General features: G+C 51.5%; 1 protein-coding gene across 16 annotated transcripts in view; it reads right to left on the bottom strand.

Moving 5' to 3' along the window:
* The window catches only part of PACSIN3 (protein kinase C and casein kinase substrate in neurons 3), a 339753-nt gene extending 314707 nt beyond the window's left edge, over positions 1–25046 (bottom strand). For 6 of the 16 annotated variants that reach the window (XM_085646611.1, XM_085646617.1, XM_085646623.1 and 3 more), the window contains exon 1: positions 24960–25046. The gene's annotated coding sequence lies outside the window, so the exon portion shown is untranslated. The remainder of the gene's footprint in view (positions 1–24959) is intronic. The other 10 variants (XM_085646624.1, XM_085646615.1, XM_085646622.1 and 7 more) reach the window with 10 other exon arrangements.
* Between the last annotated feature and the right edge of the window lie 1817 nt (positions 25047–26863).

Genomic DNA, 26863 nt, shown 5'->3' with positions numbered 1-26863 from the left:
GGGGTCCCAAAATGATTACCCCCCCCCCCCCGTGTCATGTCCATGGGAATTTTCTATTTTTTTTTTAAACCCAACTACAGCGCGAACCGCTGAACAGAATTACACGGAATTTGGCAGAAAGCTAGATGGTGGTCCAGAAAGCGTACTTTCGTGATTGGGTTTAAATTTGTTCAGTAGTTTCAAAGATATTAAAGTCTAAAAAATATAGATATCTGGGGATGTGAGCCCTTGCAGCGAACTTTCGGATCCTACTAAAATTTGATTAACTGCCAACACTGCAACCAGGATGTGCTGGTAGCCATCTTGGGACTCTGTTTGAAGCAGAGTCTCACCAAAAAAGTGGGGAAAAAGTAAAAAATAAAGAAAAGGGGGGGGAAGGGTAGGAATACCCTGACCCCCAGATATGGAGGGCGGTGGGGTGTACAGGGACCCCGCAGGGGGTTAAAAGTAGATATTTTTTTATTTCACTTTCTCAGGTGGACCTGTGGCAAAATAAAAAATAAAAATGAACAAATACAAGACGTGGAGGCTCCTGAGCGTCTTTTATGAAGTCCCCAAGTAGGCCAAATCCAGGGGCAGTGTTTATTAATTATGCAGGGGTGAACACGCGGCACTCCACGCGCCCCTGGGACCACCAACTTCCCAGGACAAAGAATAAAATGATATGGGGGCCAGCACACCCTCTACCCCGCAGCTCCGGGTACCGCTACCTCCCAGAGGCTTTGTGTAGGGGACGCCCATATGTCCACCCCATCAACCCTGAGGTCTGCTAGTTCCCCCGCATTCTTGACAACGCATGTGGGGGATGCCCTGGGTAAACCCCATGCCTCGGGGACCACCAACTCCCCAGGGCAAATGTATTAACGTTCAGGGATGAAGTCCCCTTGCTTCCTGAGGGTCCATGGTGTCCAGAAACCCCCTCGATTAAGTCCCATAGAGCAGGGTTGCAGTGACGGAGGCTATGCCACCTTTCCCTCCCCCCCCACAACTCAGCAAACGCACCTTCTTGAGCATTACTAGTTGGGGGATGAAGACCCCTTGAATGCTGAGAGTCCTTGGGGGCCAACAAGCCCTTCTGTTACTGCCAGTAAGTCCCAGACAGCAAAATTGCTATGAGCACTGACTAGGCCACGCCCCTTTCCCCATCACTATGTAAACGCGCCTCGTGGTGCACTGCTGATGGGGGATGAAATCCCCATGGCTGCGGAGGGTCCTTGAGGGCCAACTACCCCTCCTGGTACATCCAGTAAATCCCAGACAGCTGGATTGCCGAGAGCTGGTCAGAGGCCCTGCCCCCTTTCTCCACCAATCTTCAAACATGACTACTAGGTTAAAAAAAAATAACAATTAGCTGGAAAAAAACCCGTTACAGGGTCTTTATAGTAAGGAATTAGCATTTACAAAAACGTTAGAAATGTACTAAAAAAGAAAACAAAGGTTGCAGGGACATTATAGTTAAGCTCAAGTTTCACCCGTACAAAACCAGTGAAATTCACTATAAACTATATAAATATAATATATAATATAAACTATAACTTGTGCCCCCGCAATGCACTGCTTTGATCTCACATATTATATCTCTCATGACCTCATAACAACATCTACGGAATCACTGATGCACCGACTCACTGCCAGTGCTTAAATGGGCCGTTACTGAGTACCTGCTCTTTTCTTTTTTTTTATTTTGAGAGGGAGAGTACCTGCACTTCTCAAGAGACTGTAATACTTTTAATTGGAGTATTGTTACGTCTCAGAAACAAGCGGATACTCCGATACAGAGTACTTGCACTTTTATTTTTCCCTTTCAAGCTCTGCTCACGCTCCGATAGAATCTTTCATATGCCCACTCTAACTCAACCATTCACAATCACAGATGCATACCAGTACATACACACCGACCGATTCATAGATCTTCACACACATCCACTCACTGGCCCATAAAGCCACTCCTACACCTGCTCACTCACTAATACAGCCACTAACATATTCACTCATACACTGAGTCAGTCGCTCATAAAGCTACTCACTCTCCTAGTCACTCACCCATACAGTCAGTCACTTATTCGCCCATACAAATACACACAAAAACCTACTTACTCATACAGTTACTAACATGTACTCACTCACCTATGCAGTTACTGACACAAAAACACTCACCCATACAGCCACTCGCATTCACTCACTCACCCATACAGTTACTCATATACCCCACTCACCTTTACTACCTTTCACTTATCCAGTTACTCACTTATATACCACTGACACATCCACTCACTCACACAGCCATACACACACATTCCCCCATACAACTCCTCACACATGCACTCACTATCCCCCCAAAGCTACTGAATCACCCATGCAGCCAGTCACGCAGCCACTCACAACCATACAGCCACTTAGATACCAACTGAGAGACTGACACAGACATTCTCACAAGCAGTCACTCACACATACATTCACCGAGACACCTAATCACTCACTTATACAGCCAGTCACGTACCCACTAAATCATCCTTACAGGCACTCATACACCCACTGATTCACCAATACACCTTGGTGCATATATTTAACTCTCAAACTTTTAAAAGACACTCTCAGTCACCGGATGATGTCATCAGTGATGTCACGGACCATGTCTTGAGGGATGTAATATGTGAAGTCATAAGCAGTGCTTTGAGTGGGCGCAAGTTATAGCTCAGGTAACTAGAACCGCTGAATTTCAGTGGTTTTGTAAAAGTGAAATCTAAGCTCAAATATAACGTCCCGGTAACCTTTGTTTTTTTCAGTGAACATAAACATCTATATCCAATATCCGCGGCGGATCCCTCATACCTGGTATTAATATATCACAAAGTAACTCGAGTAAATGGTATTAATATATCACAAAGTAACTGGAGTAAATGGATGCAATGTCTCGAAAGCACATTGCTGATCACATTAACCAACAATAACTACAGGACTAACCACTAACCTTGGGTGCCGGAGTAGCGTGCTACTCGCCATAAAGCGATTTGACGCCTCATCAGGGGTAGTAAGCGCTATATACATCCAATTACAATAAATATACACACACACACACACACACACATACGCACACTGTAGAAAAGTAGGATCTGCTTTTATGGTTACCCACACTTTTTGTCTGGTGCTATGCTGTTTCTGACTAGTCTGACTGGGATCCTGCTAATCAGGAGCCCAGTCTATCTGCCTTCTCCCTTAACTTGATATGGTGAATACTTGGGTACATCTCAGATTGGCTACTGGTGTACCATTACAAGTCCCTAGTATATGGTACCGAGGTACCCAGGGCATTGGTACACCAGGGGTCTCCCATGGGCTGCAGCATGTATTATGCCACCCATGGGGGGGTGAATCACTCAAATTGCGACTATGGGCCTGCCATTGCAGCCTATGTAGGCTGGTTCTAGCACCTCTTACGGCAGATATATGTTTCCCTATATCTGAGGTCACTGCACTTAAAACCTATAAGTTACCCCTAGGGCAGGCCTGTTCTATCTTGAAGGCAGGGTGCCTCTGCATGAGCAGAACACCCCTACAGCCTTCGGAGCCCATTCTCTTGGGTTGTCAGTGCATCAGTCACTAAGATACACAGAGTGGCTATGTGTCATTATGCAATGGACATCTCGAAACTGGCTGTAATGAAAAGTGCATGTTTGGCATCAAGTTGGAGTCGTACCCCCACATCGTAAACTGTGTGGGAGGTATGCTTCCCTACACTGTATAGCTCCTCTGGGAGGCCCTTGGTGCTCCCGGTACCAGTCTTCCAGAACCGGACAGCAAGCTAGGGATGCTGCTGACCTGGGACATGTTCCTGCCCTCCTGCTGCTGAGCCAAGCTCGAGCAAGGGAAGGCAGGACAATAGATATCCTGTCATGAGGTGTGACCACCTCCCAGACAGGACTTGGTGCCACTCAGTCTGCTTGAGGGGCACATTTGGGGCCCTCCTTGCATAGTCCATTTCAAACCAGCTCAGGGAGTCGATGGCTCCCGCTTTGGCGCAAAACTGGACAAAAGACATGGGAGTATCCTCCCAACGGTCCGATCCCTTCCCTGAGAGGGAACCCTGAATCGTCCCAACCCTTTCCTTAGGGTACTTAAGGGCTAACCTGTAGGTGGCTCCCTAGATTTGTCGTGGAATTAGATTCAGATCAAACTCTGCATCCTCTTCAACCCTCTGGACATTCTGACCGCGTTGGACTGATGGCATTGGACTTCGCTTTGGAACCAAGACTGCAACCGGGAAGACGGTCGACTCCCGACCTCTTCGTTCCACCAGCCTGCAGCACGGTCAGTGTCCGTGCTCCATACAAGTCATGTGGACATCCCAAGACACCCGATGAATCTCCCTGGGAGTGAAGGAGTCACTTCCCTGCATCGGCAGGCACCGCATCACAGCTGACCGATTGCTGATCCTGGTCTTCCACCGGGTCGGTAACACAGGTGATGGGTCCAACAGCTTCCTCAAGGCTTGCACTGTCTTCAGACAGAGACTGCAGCCAGTATCCCTGGTCAACACGATCGGAACTGCATCCCTGTTCACTGCGTTGGCTGGCTGTTGCTAAGGGTGGGCGACTATTGTCTCCAGAGATCTTTGGACCCTGTTGAAGGGTCTTCTTCAACTCCAGTGGGCTCTCCTGCTTGCTCGGGGCCTACTCGGATTCACTTGTATGTAGTGAGTCTCTTGGACCTCGCTGGTCTTGACACCGTACCTTTGCATCTTCTGCCACGTGTTGCCATTGCCAAGGCCTGTAGGTGCTCCTGTAGGACACGGATTTTCTGAATATCGACGTGGGACAGATTGTACACCGTTCCGTCTCACCTGGTCCACGTGGCTGCAACAAGGGCACCGTCAACTTCCCTGCAACAGCCAACATTGGTGGGCACACTACTCCTGTGCCCCCTGGTCACACCTGAGTGACCTAGACTCATTCCCTCTGCTTGCACGTTCTACTCTTCTTGAATCCAGGGTTGGATTCCACCGAACACTTTCCATTTTTTCGCCAGTGGCATCTTCCTGAAGTCCTCGATTGAATTCAATGGAGGTTTCCGATGCCACTTCGCACCTATACACCCGGCTTCCCTGGTGTAGGTATCCGGGTTCCTCGAGTATCCACGGGTGGCGTGGCTCTCCAACATTCTGTCTTCCACAGGTTTCTTCAGGGTCCACTGGGAAGGGCCCTTCTTTAAAATTGCAACCGCAACTTACCCGTTGACTTGCAGATGTACCCCGGTCGAGTTTCCACTCTGCATATGGCCTCCGCGGGGCTCCTAGGTACTTACCCTGGGTGGTTCCTTGGGTCCCCAGCACTTTTATGTCTTCTGGGTATAGTCTTGGCTTGGGTTGTGTTTCACAACCCACCATTTTACTATTTTAGTAAATGGTTTGGTCCGTCCCCCCCCCGGTGACCACCGAGTAATCCCGCTTCTTACCCGTTTTCTTTGCATTGTGCACATCTCTGGGTAGGAGATAGGATAGCTATATGTGTGAGTGAGTATCTTACAATAAATTCATATTTTTATAAAATAGACTGTGTGGTTCTTTTTCACTTAATCTATACCTATAAGATTGTATTCTGGTCAAACAAGCTGCTTTACTCTCCTTCTGGACTAAGCCTGAAGGCTGCTCTCCACAGCTACCACTGAGAGAGCTTTCTAGGGTTGTCAAACACCACTAAAATCACCACAAGGGTTGTCTGGATTAGTGTGGGGTGCTACACTCGCGTAAGTGAGCACCGTATACTAAGCCAGCTTCTCTCACACACACATTTACTCAGCTACATGTACTGAACATTACCCATGGCAGGACCTCCACCCTGTGCCCGCCTCTCCCACCCCTGCCCAGTGCCCCTCAGCTGGGGGCCTTCAGCCGAAATCTTCCTTTACAACTGATAGAAACAGATGAAGCGCTTTGATTTTTTCAGCCTCCCGAGGCGCGTGGAACGAGGAGGGGGGGCATACAGTTTGCTTTGCATAATGATTCGACCTTTGTCCCCAAAACCGAGACATGTATTTAACAGTAAGACAAGTGTCGGTAAAATCCGGGGCGCCTGTTCACCCTAGCAGGGGGTGAACGCCCCATCGGGTCACGCACACGGGGACGCGGCTGGCACTGCCAGTCGCCTCACGCTGGTGCCAGCCTTGCCGAGTCACTGCTGTGTTCATGGATTCCCTTGTGCCGGAGTGACCTTACTCTGTGTAGTATCACGTTTCAGGCTTTTGTAAACACCAGGAGTGGGCTGGACGGCGGGGACTGACTGCGCAACTGAAGTGTGTGTTTCGAGTCCACCCCACACCCTCCCCCACAGTCCATACCACCTCCTTCAGAAGCCAGAGGCTGGTCGCCCCAGCCCAGCCTGCAGCCACAGTAGGTCAGACCCCAGGACACCGGTGGTTAGAGGCCCGACCACCACGGTTGTGCCTCAGTGACTCCCCGCTTTCCCAGGGGCCACCAACGGGTTCTGACAATCACTAGCGCACAGAATCCACTTTATACCATAACAGGCGCTATATCCCTTGCCGTCTTCAAAGACAAATAGTGCCAATATCGGCAACAGTTATCACAACACACATAAGTACATAAATAAAACACACGACACTGAATGTAAGTGGAGAAATATTGCTGCAGGTTTATTAGCATAATAAATATGCAAACACGGTGGGTTATCTTACGGGTGATCCCAGGGCAGGCCAGCCCCAAGCCGCCTGCCCGTCTGATAAGCCTAGAGTCACCATGGCAACGCCAATTGGTGTATACCAAATGTTGGGAGGGTCCCCCCCCTCCCATCCGTGGACCTCCAGTCCACATGCTTCACACGCCCCCCCGTGATGGGTGGGCGGAGCATACATGGCAGCCCCCGGTTGCTCAGACCCACAACCGCCTGTCGGTTAGCGGGGCGCCGTAGGTCTTCCAGTGGACACGCTAAAGATCCCTGGGTATCCTGGCTTAGCACCACACGGTGCTGCTGCATGCTATACCCCTTGGTATGTGCAGACCCTGGATCGCCCTGTAACTCCTCCTGCAACACAAAGTGAAAATTGTTAGAAAAACCTGCCCCCCCCTTTGTCCCTCCGGATGCCGGGTAAGCGGATGGGCGGGCAAGGCGAACGAGTGGACAAGAGGGCGAGGAGGGGGCGGGGACAGCATATGTACCCCCCCCTTTGCTGCTCCCCGCCGGAAGCAGCTACCTGTCTGGGGTCTCCCTTGGTCACACCCAGGGACACGACCTCCCACCCCTGTGCCTTCCTGTGGCACTAAGGCGGCCGCCCTCAAAGGGGCGGGCCGCTGCGCAACCCCCCCCCCGGGCATCCTTACATAGTGCCAATATCGGCAACAGTTATCACAACACACATAAGTACATAAATAAAACACACGACACTGAATGTAAGTGGAGAAATATTGCTGCAGGTTTATTAGCATAATAAATATGCAAACACGGTGGGTTATCTTACGGGCGATCCCAGGGCAGGCCAGCCCCAAGCCGCCTGCCCGTCTGATAAGCCTAGAGTCACCATGGCAACGCCAATTGGTGTATACCAAATGTTGGGAGGGTCCCCCCCCTCCCATCCGTGGACCTCCAGTCCACATGCTTCACACGCCCCCCCGTGATGGGTGGGCGGAGCATACATGGCAGCCCCCGGTTGCTCAGACCCACAACCGCCTGTCGGTTAGCGGGGCGCCGTAGGTCTTCCAGTGGACACGCTAAAGATCCCTGGGTATCCTGGCTTAGCACCACACGGTGCTGCTGCATGCTATACCCCTTGGTATGTGCAGACCCTGGATCGCCCTGTAACTCCTCCTGCAACACAAAGTGAAAATTGTTAGAAAAACCTGCCCCCCCCTTTGTCCCTCCGGATGCCGGGTAAGCGGATGGGCGGGCAAGGCGAACGAGTGGACAAGAGGGCGAGGAGGGGGCGGGGACAGCATATGTACCCCCCCCTTTGCTGCTCCCCGCCGGAAGCAGCTACCTGTCTGGGGTCTCCCTTGGTCACACCCAGGGACACGACCTCCCACCCCTGTGCCTTCCTGTGGCACTAAGGCGGCCGCCCTCAAAGGGGCGGGCCGCTGCGCAACCCCCCCCCCGGGCATCCTTACATAGTGCCAATATCGGCAACAGTTATCACAACACACATAAGTACATAAATAAAACACACGACACTGAATGTAAGTGGAGAAATATTGCTGCAGGTTTATTAGCATAATAAATATGCAAACACGGTGGGTTATCTTACGGGCGATCCCAGGGCAGGCCAGCCCCAAGCCGCCTGCCCGTCTGATAAGCCTAGAGTCACCATGGCAACGCCAATTGGTGTATACCAAATGTTGGGAGGGTCCCCCCCTCCCATCCGTGGACCTCCAGTCCACATGCTTCACACGCCCCCCCGTGATGGGTGGGCGGAGCATACATGGCAGCCCCCGGTTGCTCAGACCCACAACCGCCTGTCGGTTAGCGGGGCGCCGTAGGTCTTCCAGTGGACACGCTAAAGATCCCTGGGTATCCTGGCTTAGCACCACACGGTGCTGCTGCATGCTATACCCCTTGGTATGTGCAGACCCTGGATCGCCCTGTAACTCCTCCACAGCCTTGGGAGTGGCCACCGTCACTACCAGGGCCCCCCACCAAGGTAGACCTATTTCCTTACAACCTGCTGCAGCCAAAGCTTCCCCTAGGTCCAGTAGGAAAAGAACCGTGCCTAAACTAGAGAGGTGCACCCCATCTCCCTCCCGGCACCCTGTGGACTTGGCGTGTATCAGACCATGCCTGATGAAGCCCAAAACCTCTTTGCTCTGCGCAACTGCGCATGGCTCCAGGTAGACCTTTTTCCTACAGCAACTGATACCGGGCTTCTCCCAGGTCCAGCCAAGACAATCTACGCCCAGCTGGACCGGCGGGCGGCCTGCCCCACAGGACAGGTGCCCTCATCCTTTCTAACTCCCCCGTGGATTTTGACTGAAATGACCGTAAACCTAAAACTAGGCGTTGGTCCAATGTAGCCTTTGAATGGCTGAAGAACAATCCCCTTGACAAGACACTCCTGCCTGACAGTGCCAATGCGGGAGGGGTAAGAGTTGACAAGCCCGCCTTACCTCCTCCTTCACTCAGTTGGAGTATGTCCATCGCATTCCATCAGTCACCACCAAATGAGAAGCCTTGCCCTCCCAAACTTTTGCTAGTATACCAGGGAGAGACAGGACTGAGTGACCACAGAGGAGGACCAACGTGTAAAATTCTTCACTATCTTGGATACTGGGTACGCCAATTGTTCTCCTGCTAATTGGTAGCCCAAAAGCATTACCCCGGGGTTTCCCTCAATCATGTGGACATATCGCCCCCGAGGAAGGCCACTTCCACAACCTGCATAGCTGCCAGCCAGTGCTGGAGGGCAGGATACGTTACCCGGTACCGATACTCGCATCCATGGTACCTGTTTTCATCGAACTCAAGGACGGGCTACTAAGTGAGCAACCAGGCTCCGCCCACTCCTGCCTGGCAGAGCCCATGCGGGAGGAGGTAAGGGTTGACAAGCCTACCTTCCTTCCTCTTTCACTCCGTTGGAGTACGCCCATCGTATTCCATCAGTCACCACCCAATGTGAAGCCTTGCCCTCCCAAAATTCTGCTATTATACCAGGGAGAGACAGGACAGAGTGACCACAGAGGAGAACAACGTGTAAAATGCTTCTCTATTTGAATACTGGGAAAGCCAAATTGTTCTCCTGCAGGTTGTAGCCCAAAGTGTTACCCTGGTGCTTCCCTTAATCATATGGACCATGGCCCTGTTGGAAGGCCACCTGCATAGCTGCCAGCCAGTGCTGAAGGGGGGAGAAGTTACCCGGTACTGATGCTCGCATCAAGGTACCTGTTTCGTCTAACTCAAGGGCGTGCTACTAAGTGAGCAACCAGGCTCCGCCCTAGTACCCCGAGGCCAAACCCAAGCCCCTCCAAGTTCTGCTGCCTCACCTGCCTGTTAACACGAATCCCAGGGCAGACCACCGGCCTATAATCCATGCTTGGCCATGCCTGAGCTAAAATACCTCTGAACAGCCTGACAACAAGCTAACCACCAGCATTGAGTTCTGAATGTTTCTGACGCTGCCAAGAAACATGCGCATAACAAGAGGGCGAGGAGGGGGCGGGGACAGCATATGTACCCCCCCCCTTTGCTGCTCCCCGCCGGAAGCAGCTACCTGTCTGGGGTCTCCCTTGGTCACACCCAGGGACACGACCTCCCACCCCGTGCCTTCCTGTGGCACTAAGGCGGCCGCCCTCAAAGGGGCGGGCCGCTGCGCAACCCCCCCCCCCGGGCAGCCTTACATATGTTTCCGTTAGAGCAGAAGTGGAGGGTGGGGGAGCTGGGGCATCTCTGAAGGGGATGTTTCACGGAGGGCTCCCAGTGGCGAAAGGAGTGACGAGTGGACTGAGGCACATGTGTGGGCTCAGAGCTGGAGAAAGTTCTAGAAGAATCTTTCTTGTAGCGCGGCGTCGAAGGGAGAACACTTCATTTGCATCTGACATGCACGGTTCCGCCCCCCCTCCATGGTCAGATGTTTTCACAGATATCTCGGTATCTGTATGTAGCGCCGGTCTTTGGAGGCGCTAGCCTTCAAACGAGGGTCATCTTTGGGAGAAGACGACACATGATCATATTTACGATAGCTTGAAACAAGCTCTGCTGGTCAACAAAGGCCACCAACTAGAACAGAAACCTGGTTAATAGCACCTTGAACTGCTTCCTCCGAAGAAGGCGCTATATTGACAGCACATGCTCTCCCACAACACCAAACCACACGCAAGGAGGAAAAGCCTACCTTAGAGGTCAGCATGCAACATCTCCTGCACCCACACAATTTCCAAGATGCCTGCACGAGCACCCCTCGAGAGAAATGGATATTTTGCGCCCCTCGCGCTACTGTTTGCATGGATTGCCACCGTCTAAGCTTCTTCTGGGGCGACTTGTGAGTATTCTGTGCTCCTTCGCTTCAGTCTCATACCAGTGAGAGGGACACTTACTTGCATACATTGAGGGCACTCGAGTGAGACGCCTATTGTCCTGATGAAGCTCTCATAAGAAATGGATCGAAACGTTGTCGCACATCTCTGGTTGTAATAAGATTGACATTGGATTTAAAATGCTGTAAGTAGATTTTGCTCGCCTCATCTCTGCACAGAAGACACCACACTCACGCCACTAATAGCACTGCGCCGTCTACACTACTATTGTGGAATACACTGAATATTCACTAAACAAATGGCCTCAAGGTCTTGTATCCATTGTTATACTGAATGGGGGTGAATGAAATATTTATAAAGAGTACAATATTGACACACTGGGGTAGGACTGAGTATGTAACTATAATTAAATCCTCCTGGACACTTGTGTTTAGTATAGCCAGGGCCACTGGAATTATGCGATTGTGCAGTCGCAACGTTTTTCGCATTATTTTTAGATTTTACGCATATGCCACATAATTCATCATCTGCCACAATCTGCAGATTTTAGCAAAAAAAAAAGTGTTGTTTCTTGCTCAGACAGTTCAAAAGTTACTAAAAACACAGCAACACTTGTTGCTGCGCAGTGGGAGACTGTTGGACATGGCCCTTCATTGGGGAATTTACCACAAAATGATTTGCTTTTTCCTCCTAACTTTTGCAGAAGCTCTCTGCATGACCTCAGGATCTCTGGTCATCTTCCGGCTGTACTGCAGAAGGAAGGTGTGCGTGCCCATCCCGCACATACCAGGAAGGAGGTGCGTATGTGGTTTGTTTTCGTGTAGAACCTATGCCTGTCCCATAAACAGGCACCCCACATACCCGGGAGGGTACAGCACTGGCTAGTAGTGAGGCATAGCACTGAGTGTGCCACCCACTGCTTAGCCTGTCAACCATGTATTAGGCCTGCCATCGCAGGCTTGTGGGGCGCCATTGCGCCCCTGCTTAGGCTGTCCTCACTCACGCCTCAGCCATTCCTGAGTGGGCCGTCTCATACCACGACGACACCCGCCAGGGAAGCCCTCGGGGCGCAGGGAGGCGTTAGACTGAAGGGAGGGCAGGGACAGATGGATGTAGCAAGACCACTGCATCAGTGTACAGACAATTTAGCACCCGCCTCTGTCTGGGGGTCCCAGGGTGGCCCTTAGCTGGTCTTAGACTGTCTTCTTTAATCCCAAACGGAACCCCGACGCAGAGTTCCAATGCAGGGCCATTCACCTCGATGATACCAGGGGAAATGAGTCTAGAAGGGAAGGATGGAATGCCAGCATAGATAGCACCCATGTCAGAAATACTGGGAGACGAAGATAGACGGTTACACGTGGGTAGAAGGGAAAGGGCAACCCCTAATTGAACAGAAACGTACACTGTATTCCTTGTGTTTCAAATGCAAAGGCACGATAACTGATTGGCACAAACAAACATTGTGAAGCAATACTGAACGTACCAGATATACAATGGGCCACCTCCGTGTTGATATACACGTACTGGCAATGTGGGGAGTTTACCTACACAGAGTTCATTCCCTGATGGCGAAGCCTCTTTACCCTCATAACCACACACACCCCGACCTTGGTCTTCCCTGGAGAAGATCTATCCAAGGTGTACCAACATCTGCTACAGAACAAAACAACTTTATTGCATCAGGCTCGAGAAAAAAGAACTGCTGATTACTTTGGCTGGGCTCAGTACAAGGACATTCCGGAAGAATGCAGGTGGTTTTCTAATACTCAAGTGAAAGCAGGAGGGTTCATACCCTTCTTCAACTTGCAAACATAAGCGAACACATGCTGGTAACAAAAAACAAGGTGAGAACTGCTTAAAATGATCAAAAATACTGAGCTCGGTCTAAATGCTATCAAGGAAGAACTACGAGCCATCTGCCTCATGGTGATGCAGCATTGGTATGTGTTGGAATTGATGATCGCGATAGAGGCTGAAGTGTGTGCCCAATAAATAAATAAATAACAACAAATAGGTGCTTCCTGCTGTACTTTAATACCCGGAAACAACTTAGAAAATTGGACACTGACTCTTGGCATCCACCAACTGTATTGTCTACAAGCCGACATGAAGGAGTGGGGTGCCCCTGAGCAGAACTGGCCTACAGACATTTTCCTGGACTCCTCGATGGGAGACCAGTTTGTGCCCATTATTGCTTCCAATTGTTCTTTTTGTGTAGTTTCATGCTGTAAAAACACAGTCCTCAAGTTAGGTAGAATGAAAGTAACTAGGGAATTAGTAATAGACAAAACAGAAACGCAACAAACCTCGAAGAATGTGACAGTGATTAAGTATGGGGTAAAAGATGTAGTTGAAAACTCAGCCAGAGGGGGGGAATGTTAATAATCGATAAATATGATGTCGATATACACCATGATATATGTACGTATAATAACGAACTTGCATCTCTGTTGTTGAATTCAGCCAATATGACCTCTCTCTCAACCCCCAGTCAGAAATACGTTGTCAGGCAGGCCTTGTGGCCTAGGCCTGAAGCAACTGATTGACAGATCACAGGTGGAGTGATATATAACTCTTAGACAAAAGTGCAAACAGGAAAACCCCGATCAATCCCACAGATAGTCTGCAACAACACAATGATCTTGGGAAATTGGCCCCCAATAAAACACATTTGGTCGGAGGGGGGCGCGTTCCCAAAATACCATAAAGTCAGATGCCACACTAAGTTAGGAACACTTAGACAATCCGAACACAGCATGCACAATACACGCAATGATCAGGCGCTCCATGTGTCGGACATCTGGACATGTTTTCAACGTGCTCCGCATTGTGTCCACACAGGGTAGAGACCAGTGCTTACCTTGTTAAAATAAAAGAGAGAAGTGCTAGGGCCATCATCAAGAGGCCATTGCAGCTTTCCCCACCCAATGCCCCTGTCAGCGCTGCCATCACAGTACCTACACAACTACTTATCACACTGCTACAAGTGCGACAATTCAGACTGTTCGAGGCCCTCATAGCTATAAGAATGTCTTGGGCAGCAGGCAATAGTTGTTTTTAATGTATAATGAAATAATAAAACAACTGTTGTTCTGCACAAACAGCGCCACCCTGTGGCAGCGGTCATAACTGCTGGTGTTGACAATTAAGTGCCAGTGTCGCACACCGTAAGCCACTGGATCAAATTAAGCACTGGTCATGGCCCACCTGTATTTCTTATCAAGTGACAAAGATTTATGACTCCGTGATTAGGCCCAGATTCTGGTTCTAAAAAGGACTGCATAAATCGCTTTATTACATTTTGTGAAATATAGAAAAGGACAGTCATAACCAATGTACTTTGAGACAGTCTTCAGACCCCAATTGTTGCCATCTCTCCTGGCCGTTGTGTTTAATTAAACCAACTGCTACTGTTTTGCCAAAGTGCTAGTCTTTTATTTTTGCAAGGAATATTCATATTCAAGCAAAAAAAGCTACCAGGAAACATTCAGGGACATATACCCCTAGAAAGAAAGTGACAAACAAGAGCTTCTTGCAGCAGTGATCGCTGGATGTCTGCGGCCCCCCTTGGAATACTGCATATGCCCCAGAGGGGTGCCAGCGGCCTCTCACTCTGGTGCAACACGGGTGTCAGACACCCAGCTCCTGTCTGGGCAGGTCTCCAGGCGCACGGCTGCCAGACATCCCCTCAGGACCAGCTGGGCCTCGGGGTCAAGGTCCAGCCGAAGCAGAGGCCGAGGGTGGAGAGTGTGAGAAGAGAGTGAAGAGGGCCCTCCAGGGGGGTGGGGGGGGAGGGAGGCCCTTCGTCACAGGCATCAGACTCTCCTAACAACCACCGGCGTGCATGGCACCATGTTAAAGGTTGTACCGAGGGTGGTCACACTAGATTTACCTATGCCTTCTCCCCACACGTCCTCGAAGGGAGAGAGATTCTCTACATATAAATGGGGGAAATCCCAGGACAGCGCCTTCCTCCCTCCCTCAAGTATTCCACACCAAGGATCCAACCGCCCTTCTGACCCGTTTCTCCAGAGAAAACAACAACAAGCATTTACAATGCAATGGTCTCGACATTGTTAAAGTTAGAGCTGTTGGCATTGCTCATGACATTCTTGTATGTTTTTGTTTTAAAAACATTTAAAGAAACGGCATTGTTATTTACAATGTCAATAGCTTAATCACTCTCCAATGCGAGACCCATTGCATTTGCACTCACACACAGAGCCACCCACACATACAGAGCCACACACACATACAGAGCCACACACACATACAGAGCCACACACACACACACAGAGCCACCTATATCTGACTCTTTTAAAAAAAAATTTAAACTGTTTACTCACAAGTTCAATCGCGCCTCCCCTCCCTCAACAAAACCACAGCAGGTCGGTTCTCTCTACAGTGCGTCCAAGCTCCACTCTTACAAATAAACAAAATCTAAAATTAAATGTGGAGAAGTTGCAGCCTCCAGAGGCAGAGTCAGCCGTGCTGCTTCAGTCCACACCGGCGAAGGAGCACGCAGAGTGTGAAAAGTAAACTTGCAGGATCAGTCGCCATGCTGAAGATTTTTTCACCTCTGCTCCTTTCTCAAGTAGATACAAAAAAAAAACCAGGCCAGAACTTACCCTCTTTAACTTCCACCCACTCGACCAAATCTCCGGTCCTCTCAAAGAGCCCCGGGTAGCCCGCCTGTGCAAACAACAGACGCACTAATTCGATCATGGTATCACAGCAGCCGGCCACAGATACTACAAGTCAGACGAATGAAAGAAACCCGGATCGGACGGCGAAAGAAAAGTTTTCACTCACCAATTAAGCCTCCTACCAGAAACGCCAGCACTTGAAAAAACAAGTATTGGAAATTAACAAAAGCGTCCGGACGCCGGGACACCAAATGCGTCCGGACGCCGGGACACCACCGTCTTTCTCCGAGGTGAAGCAGAAATGCCTCGGAGAAACGCAGTGGCGTTTGCCGATTTGGGGGAGTGTTTTTCTTTTTCTCTCCTCTTGCCATTGGCTGAGGCAGAGGAGCGAAAGAATCGAAAAAACACGCCCCCGAATCGCAAAAGGACGGGGCTTGTTTGGAGAGACAAACCTCTTCTGCAATGGCTGACCAGCATTTAAGAGGCCAGCCAATGGAGAAGAGGTAAAAAAAAAAAAAGGGGCGGGTTAAAGCCCCACTCCAAAACATTGGGAATAGACATTCGCTAGGAATAAGATGTTTAGAATAGGAATTTCCCAGAGCCAATTTTAACCACACCACCACCTCTTCCTTCAACCCACATCGAAGGGCATTCAAATGCACCATGTCAAACGCCAGGCTAGGATAAAGTAAAAATATACCCACTTGAGTTCCGCTTTTGGAGGCTTGCTGTGAACAGCTGTGCCCGCTCAGCAAGGAGCGGGCCAGATGATGAAACATGCCACCTAGGTGGGTGAGGGCGATTGCATCCCAAGAATAGGACCATCTATTACCAATTGCCGATCTTGCCTGCACCATTTTGCCTCGGAATAGAGTGGCATGGAGGAACAGCACACTACACTCATTTATGGATTTATCTCTGGTGAAGATGTGCGCCGGATCGTGTTAAAGATTTCCTCTTCTTGGTTATTTGATTATACCGGTTAATAGACATGTTGCTGTCTGTACACGTGGGGGATAACAAGATCAGCATTGGCCATCAAGCAGTTAACTGTACAAGTGGCCGTCAGCCTCACAAATTAAGCGCGGGACTCACAGTTTCAAAAATAGTTCAAACACTCACTCCAACAAATGTCACACCTGGTGATACAGGCTATAACTTATCACCAGGTTCTATTCCCTTCGAACCGGTTGTGGCTCTTCAGTTCATGACTACAAAAGGGGCCAATTCAGCACACACTAGTTAATGGACACAAAAGTTCAACCGTATCCAAGAACAATACATTTCCATACTTGATCTCGACAGCTGCCTCCACTATGCACGCAGTGCAATACTTTATCCGCTGCTGAGAACTGTGAAAACTTGCGAACTCCCCCATCTATACCCATTAAAGGGAACATGGAAAGGCGCGCTGGCGCAATAAGGTGCTGGGTCAAATGAAAATAGGATGTGCACTTATGGATGAAAAGCTCTGAACAAACATATGAGCTTTGAAGTTGCAAGACAGTATGAGAATTGAGAATGGAGGGCAATATAGGATGTTTGGGCTACGGTGGATCGAAACGCTACCGCCTGCTGCGCACAGCTCCTTCTGCATCGGCACTGCATTAGGATTGGCCGTGGCAAATGCGTTTGCCCAGGGAGAGGTCTAAATAATTAAGTATTCGTGAAGCTAGGGCGTGCGCCTTCATTTGAGGTGGGAGCTATAGTGGCGACAGCGTCCGCATTTCAGTTGGTGAAGGTGGAAGTGTTGTGCGGAGCCTTGTGGTCAATTGTTTATACCACACTTTTTTCACGCAGAAAAGAAGGGTGTCGTATGCTGCTGTGTGTAGTGGCTTGTGAAATGATGGGGTGCATGGTTCTGGCCCACCCCAGGCACGCAACACCCATTGGGCTCACAGGGCTTCAGCCCTCCCCCGTCATGTGTGTCAGCCCGGCTGAGACAGCCTCGCGGGCTGGCGTCCGTCTAATTGCAGCCGGACCCGAGCACTTCACAGGTCTTTAAAAGACCATTTACTCGTTAATGAGGCTTTTGTTGTGTTTCTGGAAGACTTAGCCCCCCGAAATCTTTTTCAGCCCCCCCCCCAAAATTTGTCTCTAGTTGCCCGCATGGCCCACCCCCTGCTCGCGGGCTGTTCTACCTTTGCGCAGCTCGCGCTCCCACGGGGTGACGATGAGTGGAGAGTGCTTCCTGTGGTGGATGAGCCAAAGGGACAACGTCTGCACGCTCTGCTGCGAGTTTCTGAGCTCCGACAGCTTCTTCTCCAGCGCCGCCTCCGAAAACGCGGACATGCTTCCTCCCTTGCCCAGCGCCAGTGCTCAGGCAGCGGGGTCCGTGAGTGCGCAGATCCTGCTGGGGTTTTCCCAGACTCTCTGCACAGGTAGAACGACCCCCGAGGCTGTAGCGGCACCTGTTCCTCTCTCTTGGCCCCCTAACCGCAGGCGAACGCCCGCCGCTGCCAGGTTACAGCCCACTGTCGGCTACGTAAGACGCCGGTACCGGTAGATAGAGCGGCTGAGCCGGTCAAAGCGGCAGTGGCGTTACAGGCGAACTCTCCTGCCTGCTGCGCCGAAGCAGCCCAGCTCGAGCCTGCAGCGCCCGGAGACTATTGCCGCTCCCAGGAACTTCAAATACTGTCCGATTAAACGAATGAGCCTAACATTTTTCTTAGCTAAAATTACATTTTGGGGAGACCCAGACAGCCTTAGGAGGCGTTTTAAATCATATTTGTCAGCTATATTTCTAAATAAATATGTTTTCCTGTCAGATGGCTAATTTTCTCAGACATAGATACCAGCGACGTACGTTTTCTGTTTCTGGGAAGCCAGAGGCCGGTACCCGAAAATGATTTCGGGTAAGTACAGTATTGCCAGATTTGAAAATCCTTTCAAACCTTATGGTCAGAGCTGCTGACGCCGGGACACCACCGCCTTTCTCCGAGGTGAAGCAGAAATGCCTCGGAGAAAGGCAGCGGCGGTTTCGGATTCGGGGGCGTGTTTTTCTTTTTCTCTCCTCTTGCTATTGGCTGGAGGAGAGAAAAACACGCCCAGCGAAAAGTAACAAAAAAACACGCCCCCGAATCCGAAAAGGACGGGGCTTGTTTTGCGAGACAAGCCTCTTCTCCAATGGCTGGCCAGCATTTTAGAGGCCAGCCAATGGAGAAGAGGAGAGAAGAGGGGCGGGTTCAAGCCCCTCTTCTCCAAGTCATTAAATCTCGCGAGCGAGACTGCGCAAGCGCAGCCTTCGCTAGCCGAGACCTAAAAACCTAAAAGGGTTGTTTGTGGACCCTCACACACCGTATTGGGTTCACGCTTCATCATCTGGTCTCACCCTGATCCTTATAATCCAGGGTGGGCTCAACCAAGTGCCATGAAGCACTTTAAATATTATTCCTGACAGGGTCTGAAAGATCAAAAATAGCCAAAGAACCCCCCAGTTTCTCTTTATTTTTGGGTAGTTGATGAAAGTGGGAATACGAGTTAAGTGTTCACAAATGTATCTTCAAATGCCGTAGCGTCCGGGGGTGGAGGGTGTTTATGGGGTTACACCCCCGTAATAAATGTAATTTCTTGTAAATATTTCGGTACTGGTGCATTCAGTCTGGTACCGTGAGGTCTGTTGGATTTCATCAGGAATTTATAAATAAACACATAAAAGTCTTTAACAATGTTGGTTATTTTACCAAATATTCTGTTTTCTATCACTTAGTACCCCTACCAACCTGCATTACTCCCCCTTTCCACTGCCCATTAAGCCCCTCTCATGCGCCCTGCTTGTGGTATAATATATGTTAACACTATAAACCACCCCAGCGTGATTGTTGGAAAATCTAAAGTTCACCCCCCCAATCTTCCGGATGACACCATGCCCACGTCTCTTCCTCACACCCCATATCTCCACTTCCATTTTATAACCCGAATCATCTTTATTTTGTCTGGACTCGCTGGTTTCATCCACGCTACTTTCACCTCAGCTCTTTCCAAACCACTCTGCGTGCATTTTTATTGACCATTTCCCAGACTTTCCTCATTGCTGCCTCCATCCATCTCTAATCCACTGCTCTTTCTTGTCTATATTTTTATGTAAAAAATTTTAACGCCAGTAAGTCTGTCTATAAAGAGACAAGACATGCGAATACAAACGTGCAGAAATGCTGGTTCCACGAGTTAGCACACAGAAAACAGCACTACTGGGTTTTCCAATGCTTGTTTGTTAGAGTCTGAACCCCCATGTCTGGCGCTATTACATATTTCCGCATCCCCTGGCCAAGTGGTGAACATATTCCCTTTGTTTTCTGTTTAGGTCGAGCCTGGGCAGCGCATGCGCAAGCCATGCTGTACTGGAGTATGTATTTGAAGCCCCCCCCCCACTCTCCGCCCATATTTGTCATTGGCTTGTGTCATTGTACTTCGTAAATGCTGGCTTCTGATTCGTTTTTTGGCTTCTTAGGTCCTCCTTAGTACCGCCTTGTCTTCATTTGTAACCTCCCAGGAGGAGTGGCCCTTTTACTTTCGTTTCTTTAGTCTGTAAGCACCATTTACTTTAACAAGTTTGTTACTGCAGGAGGGCCTCGTGTGCACGTGTGACCATTGACTTGTGTTTTTTAACACGTAGCAGAAGGGGAGCTCTTCAGGGGCCATGGGAGACACAAGGGGGGCAACGCAGTGATGCCTTCAAGCATTTGAATGCAATAGGTCTCGCATTTGCGAGAGTTTAAGCTATTGGCATTGTAAATGACAATGTATTTTATTTAGGTTTAAAAAATAAAAAATAAAACAATAGGCAGTCATTTACAATGTCAATAGCTCAAACTCGCGTCAATGTGAGACCTATTGCATTGAAGAAGCTTGTTTTCCTGTTGCCCCAAGTACTTGTTTGTCAGCTAATGACTAAATCATTAGCGCTGGGAAGCCTGAATCGGGTAGCTATGCGCTCAATAAATGCTGCTGATAATAATAATAAAATGTTTATTGGCAATTATGAAACAACCGCCTATGTTTAGAACTCCTTAATGTATTTATAATTCAATAGCACATCATCAGTTTGCTTATGATTGGGAGAGAACATTTGGAGTACGTTTTCCGACGTTTCTGCACATTTGACAATAAAAAGCCAAGATACACACATTAAATGAAGATTGGTTAATTTAGACTGTGTGGATCACATATATTAGAAGCAAAAAGAGGCATGGAGGGGTCTGCAGCCCCCTAAACTCTGCCATTGTCCGCTTCGTCACTTTGCCACCCCAGTTCAGGCCCAGCCATATGCAAATCAGCCTTGACCCTGTGCCTCATGGGAACAGTCCACCCCAAACTGGCAGGCCAGGTCAGGTCCTCCCTGGACCAGAAACAAGCATCCTGGGACCGGTTTCGGGGTAACACCCCATCTCAGCCAGGCTACCTCGAATCCAGTGGTGCGGTGAGCACGGGACCCGCTCCTTTTGCATTTGTCTGAGTGGGCGGGTATGCCCAGATGTGGGACCCTTGCTCACTTTGACACCAGATTCAAGCTGGCCTCGCTGATGAGGGTGATAACCTGAAACTGGTCCAACAATGCTGGTTTCCAGTCAAGGAATGACCTGGCTTTGCAGTTCGGGCTGGACTGTTCCCATTGGGTGCAGGGTCAAGACTGATTTGCATATGGCTGGGCCTGAACTGGGGTGGCGAAGTTAGCTAAAGAACGATGATGGATTCAACCCAGATCTGTGACGGGGGTGAGTGTCTGTAAAGTTTCAGCGCTCCGTCCATCATCTCTTTGTGTTTGCTTTCTTCGCCCTAAGTTGGCAGGGTCTGCCCAGACGTGGGTCCCTTGTTCACTTAGCCACTGGATTCCAGCTAGCCTGGCTGATGAGGGGTGAAGCCCCGATACCAGTCCCATGATGCTGGTATCCAGTCCAGAGAGGACCTGGCTTGGCAGTTCGGGCTGGACTGTTCCCATGAGGCACAGGGTCAGACTGAATTGCATATGGCTTGGATTCAAACTGGAATGGCATGGTGAGCAAAAAAAACGATAGATTTAGGCCCAGATCTCTTTACTGGGGTGAATGTGACACATTGTTCAGCATTCTGTCCATCAACTGTTCTCTTTGCAATTGTCTGGTTGTGGGCAGTCAGGGTTCAGGCCTGTTCTCAACAGCTGTGATATTCAGTTTGAGGGGCAGTTGAGTTCTGACCTGCTCACAGTGCCCGTGCCATAAAGTAAGCTGCCCAGCTGAGAGGGTCTGGGCACTCGGTTCAAAGGTGGGGTAGGAGGGTGGTCTTTCCCTGCTGAGAGTGGGTCTGCTGCTAAGAGTTAGTGGCACTGTGCCATGATGGCAGTGTGTGTCTGTGCCTTCTGTTTTAAGGGCAGTGGGCCCTGCCCTGCTGGCAGTGTCTGGGTCCACGGGTTTAAGGGCGGTGGGGGCATCTGTCCTGCTGGCAGTGTCTGTGCCCTCAGTTTTAAAGGCAGTGGGGCACTGCCCTAATGACAGTGTCTGGGTCTTCAGCTTTAAGGGCAGAGGGGCATTGCCCTACGGACAGTGTCTGGGTCCACAACACTTAAGGACAGTGGGGCCCTGACGGCAATGTCTGGGTCCACAGCTAAGGTCAGTGGGGCTCTGCCCGGCTATGTCTGGGTCTAGGGGTTTAAGGGCAGCGGGGCTCTGCCCTGCTGGCAGTGTTTGCGCCCTCAGTTTTAAGACAGTAGGGCACTGCCCTACGAACAATGTCTGGGTCCACAAGTTTTAGGACAGTGGGGCCCTGCCCTGCTGGCAGTGTCTGGGTCCACGGGTTTAAGGGCAGTGGGGTGCTGTCCTGCTGGCAGTACCTGTGCTCTCGTTGTTAAGGACGGCATGTCTCTGCCCTGCTGACTGTGTATGTGGCCCTACAAGGGCCTCCGGGAGAGGGCCCCTATTCGCCACCTGGGGCCTGCAGGGGTGCGTGTGGGGCTCCTTGCGCACCCCCACACCTGTCCCGAACCCATTCATTACACAATCAGTCCTGGTATGCGGAAGCGCCTTAGAGCCCCGTCCGGAGCTATACACGAGCATTCATTTATTACTAAAGCAGAGGCCGCTCCGAGGGGACATGGCCGGGTCACAGCAGGACCACCGTGGAGGAAACCATGCAGACAGGGGTGTGACTCTCAACCAGCTCGTACATCCTCACCATCACGTCCATTCTCAGCACGCACACTCACCCACCCAGCTCACACCTCACGTCCGTCTTCAGCACGCGCACACTCACCCACCCACCCACCCCGCTCACACCTCACATCCATCCTCTCCAGGCACACTCACTCACCCACCCAGCTCACACCTCACGTCCATCTTCAGCACGCACACTCGCCCAGCTCATGTCCATCCTCACCACGCACACTCACCCAGTTCACGACCATCCTGAGCACGCACACTCGCACACCTCACGTCCATCTTCAGCACGCGCACACTCACCCACCCAGCTCACACCTCACATCCATCCTCTCCAGGCACACTCACCCACCCAGCTCACACCTCACGTCCATCTTCAGCACGCACACTCGCCCAGTTCACATCCATCCTGATCACCCACACTCGCACAGCTCACGTCCATGCTGAGCACGCACACTCGCCCACCTCACGTCCATCCTGAGCACGCACACTCGCCCACCTCACGTCCATCCTGAGCACGCACACTCGCCCACCTCACGTCCATCCTCACCACGCACACTCACCCAGTTCACGTCCATCCTCACCACGCACACTCACCCAGCTCACGTCCATCCTGAGCACGCACACTCGCCCAGCTCACGTCCATCCTTACCACGCACACTCACCTCACACGCCACACGTGTGCAGTGCCTCCGAGAATCACTTGCAGACAGAAACGTACTCCGAAGCACGCCCCAGGTGCAGTGCCAGCTTACAGTGCCAACAGGCCATGCCAAGGACAGAAGCTTCTAGAACCAAAGTCAACACAGCAGGGACGTGTTTTGCGACCCACAAGAGGGGCTGCGTCACACTTATACAAGGTGGCTCCTGTTACAACCCTGTGTGTTGCTGATGTCTTTCACCGCACCCCCGCCCCCACCTCCGCCACCCCCGTCCCGGGGACGGCCACACACACCCGTTTTCCTCTGGGGCGGATTCTCCTCTCGTCCTTCCAAAGTCGATATTATTAGGGCCACTGTGTATTTTATGTACATACAATTCTGTAAATATACATGTTTTCCTTGTAGCGCCTAGACCCACATCTCTTAGCTGCCGTCTCCAAGCACACGCCTTCTCTGGGCCGTGCAACACCTTGAACATACAATCTACCAGACTGTTTGCAGTGACGACGCTGTGCAGCAAGGCAGCACTGATAGCGCCTAGAAGCAGACGAGACGCACGCGCAGCTAAGAAACGACGTCAGGACCAGCGAACACACAGCAGTTAGACCCAGAGTGGCACACAAGCAGTGTCCCAAGACACCAGGTGCCTTAGGGGTGAACATCTGGGGTTCAAGGTGGTCCCACTGCAGCCAGCACTGTGGCTGAGAGCCCCGCATCATGCGTGACACCCTCAGCCGTGCGGGACACTTGAGGTCGGCAGCAGGGTGAATGTTTGAATGTTATTATCTGATACAATGTTAATGAAAACTACAACTCCCAGAAGGCAGAGCGCTGCCCCCCGCCCCTCCGGACGCCCACACACTCCTCCCATCCCCGACACATGGATTATAAAGTCGACGATAGTTGTGTGCACAGCCTCAGAGTGAGATATTACAAAGCAGGTCTGAACCGGGAGGAGGGGCTAACCACACTGCTGAGATTTCTTAAAGTGAAACTACCCCTCCTATGGGGGCTTCCGGGCTCCAGGAAAGCCCGACCAGTAACTGCCGAGGGGGCATTAGGGGACTATTCGGGATCTCAAAAGTAAAATACTGGGGTACAGATGCCAAGTGCCCCGCCCACAGCCAGTCATGGGGTTCAAGCAGGTTATACAGTTTTATGACTTTTATTTATGAACACATTTGAAACTACAACACCCAGAAGGCACTCTGCTGTTGGCACAAGGGCAGAACTGGAGGTGTTGGGGGCACTTGGCACTCATTAAAGAGCTTGGTCCGGGGCCCACAACGAACTTTTTTTTTGCTCCCCCTCCCCCCCCCCCCGGGGGTTAGATGAGAGCGACCCTGGGGGTAAACTGGGTGTTTGCCGATTTCCCCGTTCCACCCTCCCTAGTGGGGCCCCGGGGAGGAGGGGGAGCGGAGGGGACGTTAGGAGTGTGGCCGCGCAGGACGGGGGGCTCAGACACTGCCCCCCCTCTCTTCTGGAAGCTTGTTACTGGGTCAGGACTTGCACCCGCCACATACACTGCCCCCCGGACCCCCTCCCCACTCACCGCAGCTCCTCACGCACCCCCTCTCCTCCTCCTCCACTCTGTGGATCCTCTCAGGCCTCACGGATCCCGCCACCGCCTCACCCCCCCCTTGGACCCGCCTCCTCCCGGGTTCCGCCCCTGCCCCGCCCCCCAACCCGGGACACAACCGCCCCATCACCGATAGGAAGTGTGGGAGTGGGACCCCTCAAAGAAAGACCCCGCGCTGTACTCCTTCACGTGCATCCACACTTTCGGCTGCCCCCTTGACACCCCCAAACCGAAGGTACCCCCCACCGAAGCTGTAACCGCCCTCCAGACTCCCCGCCCACTGGCATGTACCTCCCAGCTGTCAGGTGTCCTTGTTACATGCTGTGACCCCCCTCCCCAACGTCAGGTGCACCTCTCAGAAAAACTACCCCCCTCCCTCCCCGTCAGTGATGACTCCTCGGCAAACACCCACCCCCCACCCCCGCTAATCCCGGGATCAGCTGCTGGTCCGAGAGAGACCTGTGATCCGCACTTCCTGGCACTCAGTCTCAGCCTCTCCCTGGCACTCAGTCTCAGCCTCCCTGGCACTCAGTCTCAGCCTCTCCCTGGCACTCAGTCTCAGCCTCTCCCTGGCACTCAGTCTCAGCCTCTCCCTGGCACTCAGTCTCAGCCTCTCCCTGGCACTGCTGTCCCTGACTCCGTCTCAGCCTCTCCCTGACACTCAGTCTCAGCCTCCCTGGCACTCAGTCTCAGTCTCTCCCTGGCACTGCAGTCCCTGGCTCCCTGGCACTCAGTCTCAGCCTCTCCCTGGCACTCAGTCTCAGCCTCCCTGGCACTCAGTCTCAGTCTCTCCCTGGCACTGCAGTCCCTGGCTCCCTGGCACTCAGTCTCAGCCTCTCCCTGGCACTCAGTCTCAGCCTCCCTGGCACTCAGTCTCAGCCTCTCCCTGGCACTCAGCCTCTCCCTGGCACTCAGTCTCAGCCTCTCCCTGGCACTCAGTCTCAGTCTCTTCCTGGCACTGCAGTCCCTGGCCTCAGCAGCGCTATGTGCGTCGCACACTTCAATCATGAGTTGGCTGGTGTACCACGAGCGGTCTTCGGCCGTTTATTTCTCCCCTCGGTCGAGCCCCGGGGGGCGCAAGCTACAGGGGGCCCCCTCCGCACTGCACTCTGCCAGAGAGCTCATGATTGAGCCTGGAGGGGACCCCTCTTCATACAGTGCAGGGAGGCCCCCCTCAATTTTGGTTACGTCAGTGCTCCTTTCTTTTAGTGATGGAGCCTTAGGCACTCCAGGCTCAGGGGGTACATACAAAGTCCTTCAGTCTTTGGCTAGGCGCAGGGTTCGGCCGGAGACCATACCTCTGGCTCCGGGAGCTGGAACTAACCACTGCGTCAGCTGCGGTGCTTGCCGTTGACCCTGTCGTCACATCTTGACTGAGTCGATCGGTCCTTGGGCTAACCTCTTCCCGATCTACTTGCGAACTCCCCAGTGAAGAACTCAGCAAAGCTGTCGAGCCAGGCGGGGTGAGACTTGGAGTGTCTTCTGGATTCTCAGTCTCTTCTTGACCCGAACTTTGATCTTCTTAAATTTAGACACATTCCTTGTGACCGATTGCTGGCCACGTTGGGCACTGACCATGGTTCCTTGGACGTTCACCACTATCCACTCTTCCAGTTCATAGGTTGTTCTGAACTTCCAGCCAGGGTGCCTGTCTTTGACCACCACACGATCTCCCACTCTCAGCTGTGGCTCTCTAGCTCAACGGGCTTCGCTCACCTTTTGGTTTGTCATGGCTCTTCTCGCTCGGACAGCATCGTTGTCCTGTTCCGGGGGCACCCATGAGGGATCTGTCGGGATGCTATCACGAGGTGGTCTCTTGAAGATCAGGTGCGAAGGAGCACACTTGGCCGTGCTGTGTGGCGTCTGTCGGTAGGCAT

Source organism: Triturus cristatus, chromosome 3_1, assembly GCF_964204655.1.
Source record: "Triturus cristatus chromosome 3_1, aTriCri1.1, whole genome shotgun sequence".
Taxonomy (NCBI): domain Eukaryota; kingdom Metazoa; phylum Chordata; class Amphibia; order Caudata; family Salamandridae; genus Triturus; species Triturus cristatus.
The sequence above is the reverse complement of the archived record's forward strand: the minus strand, read 5'-3'. Positions and strand labels throughout refer to the sequence as shown.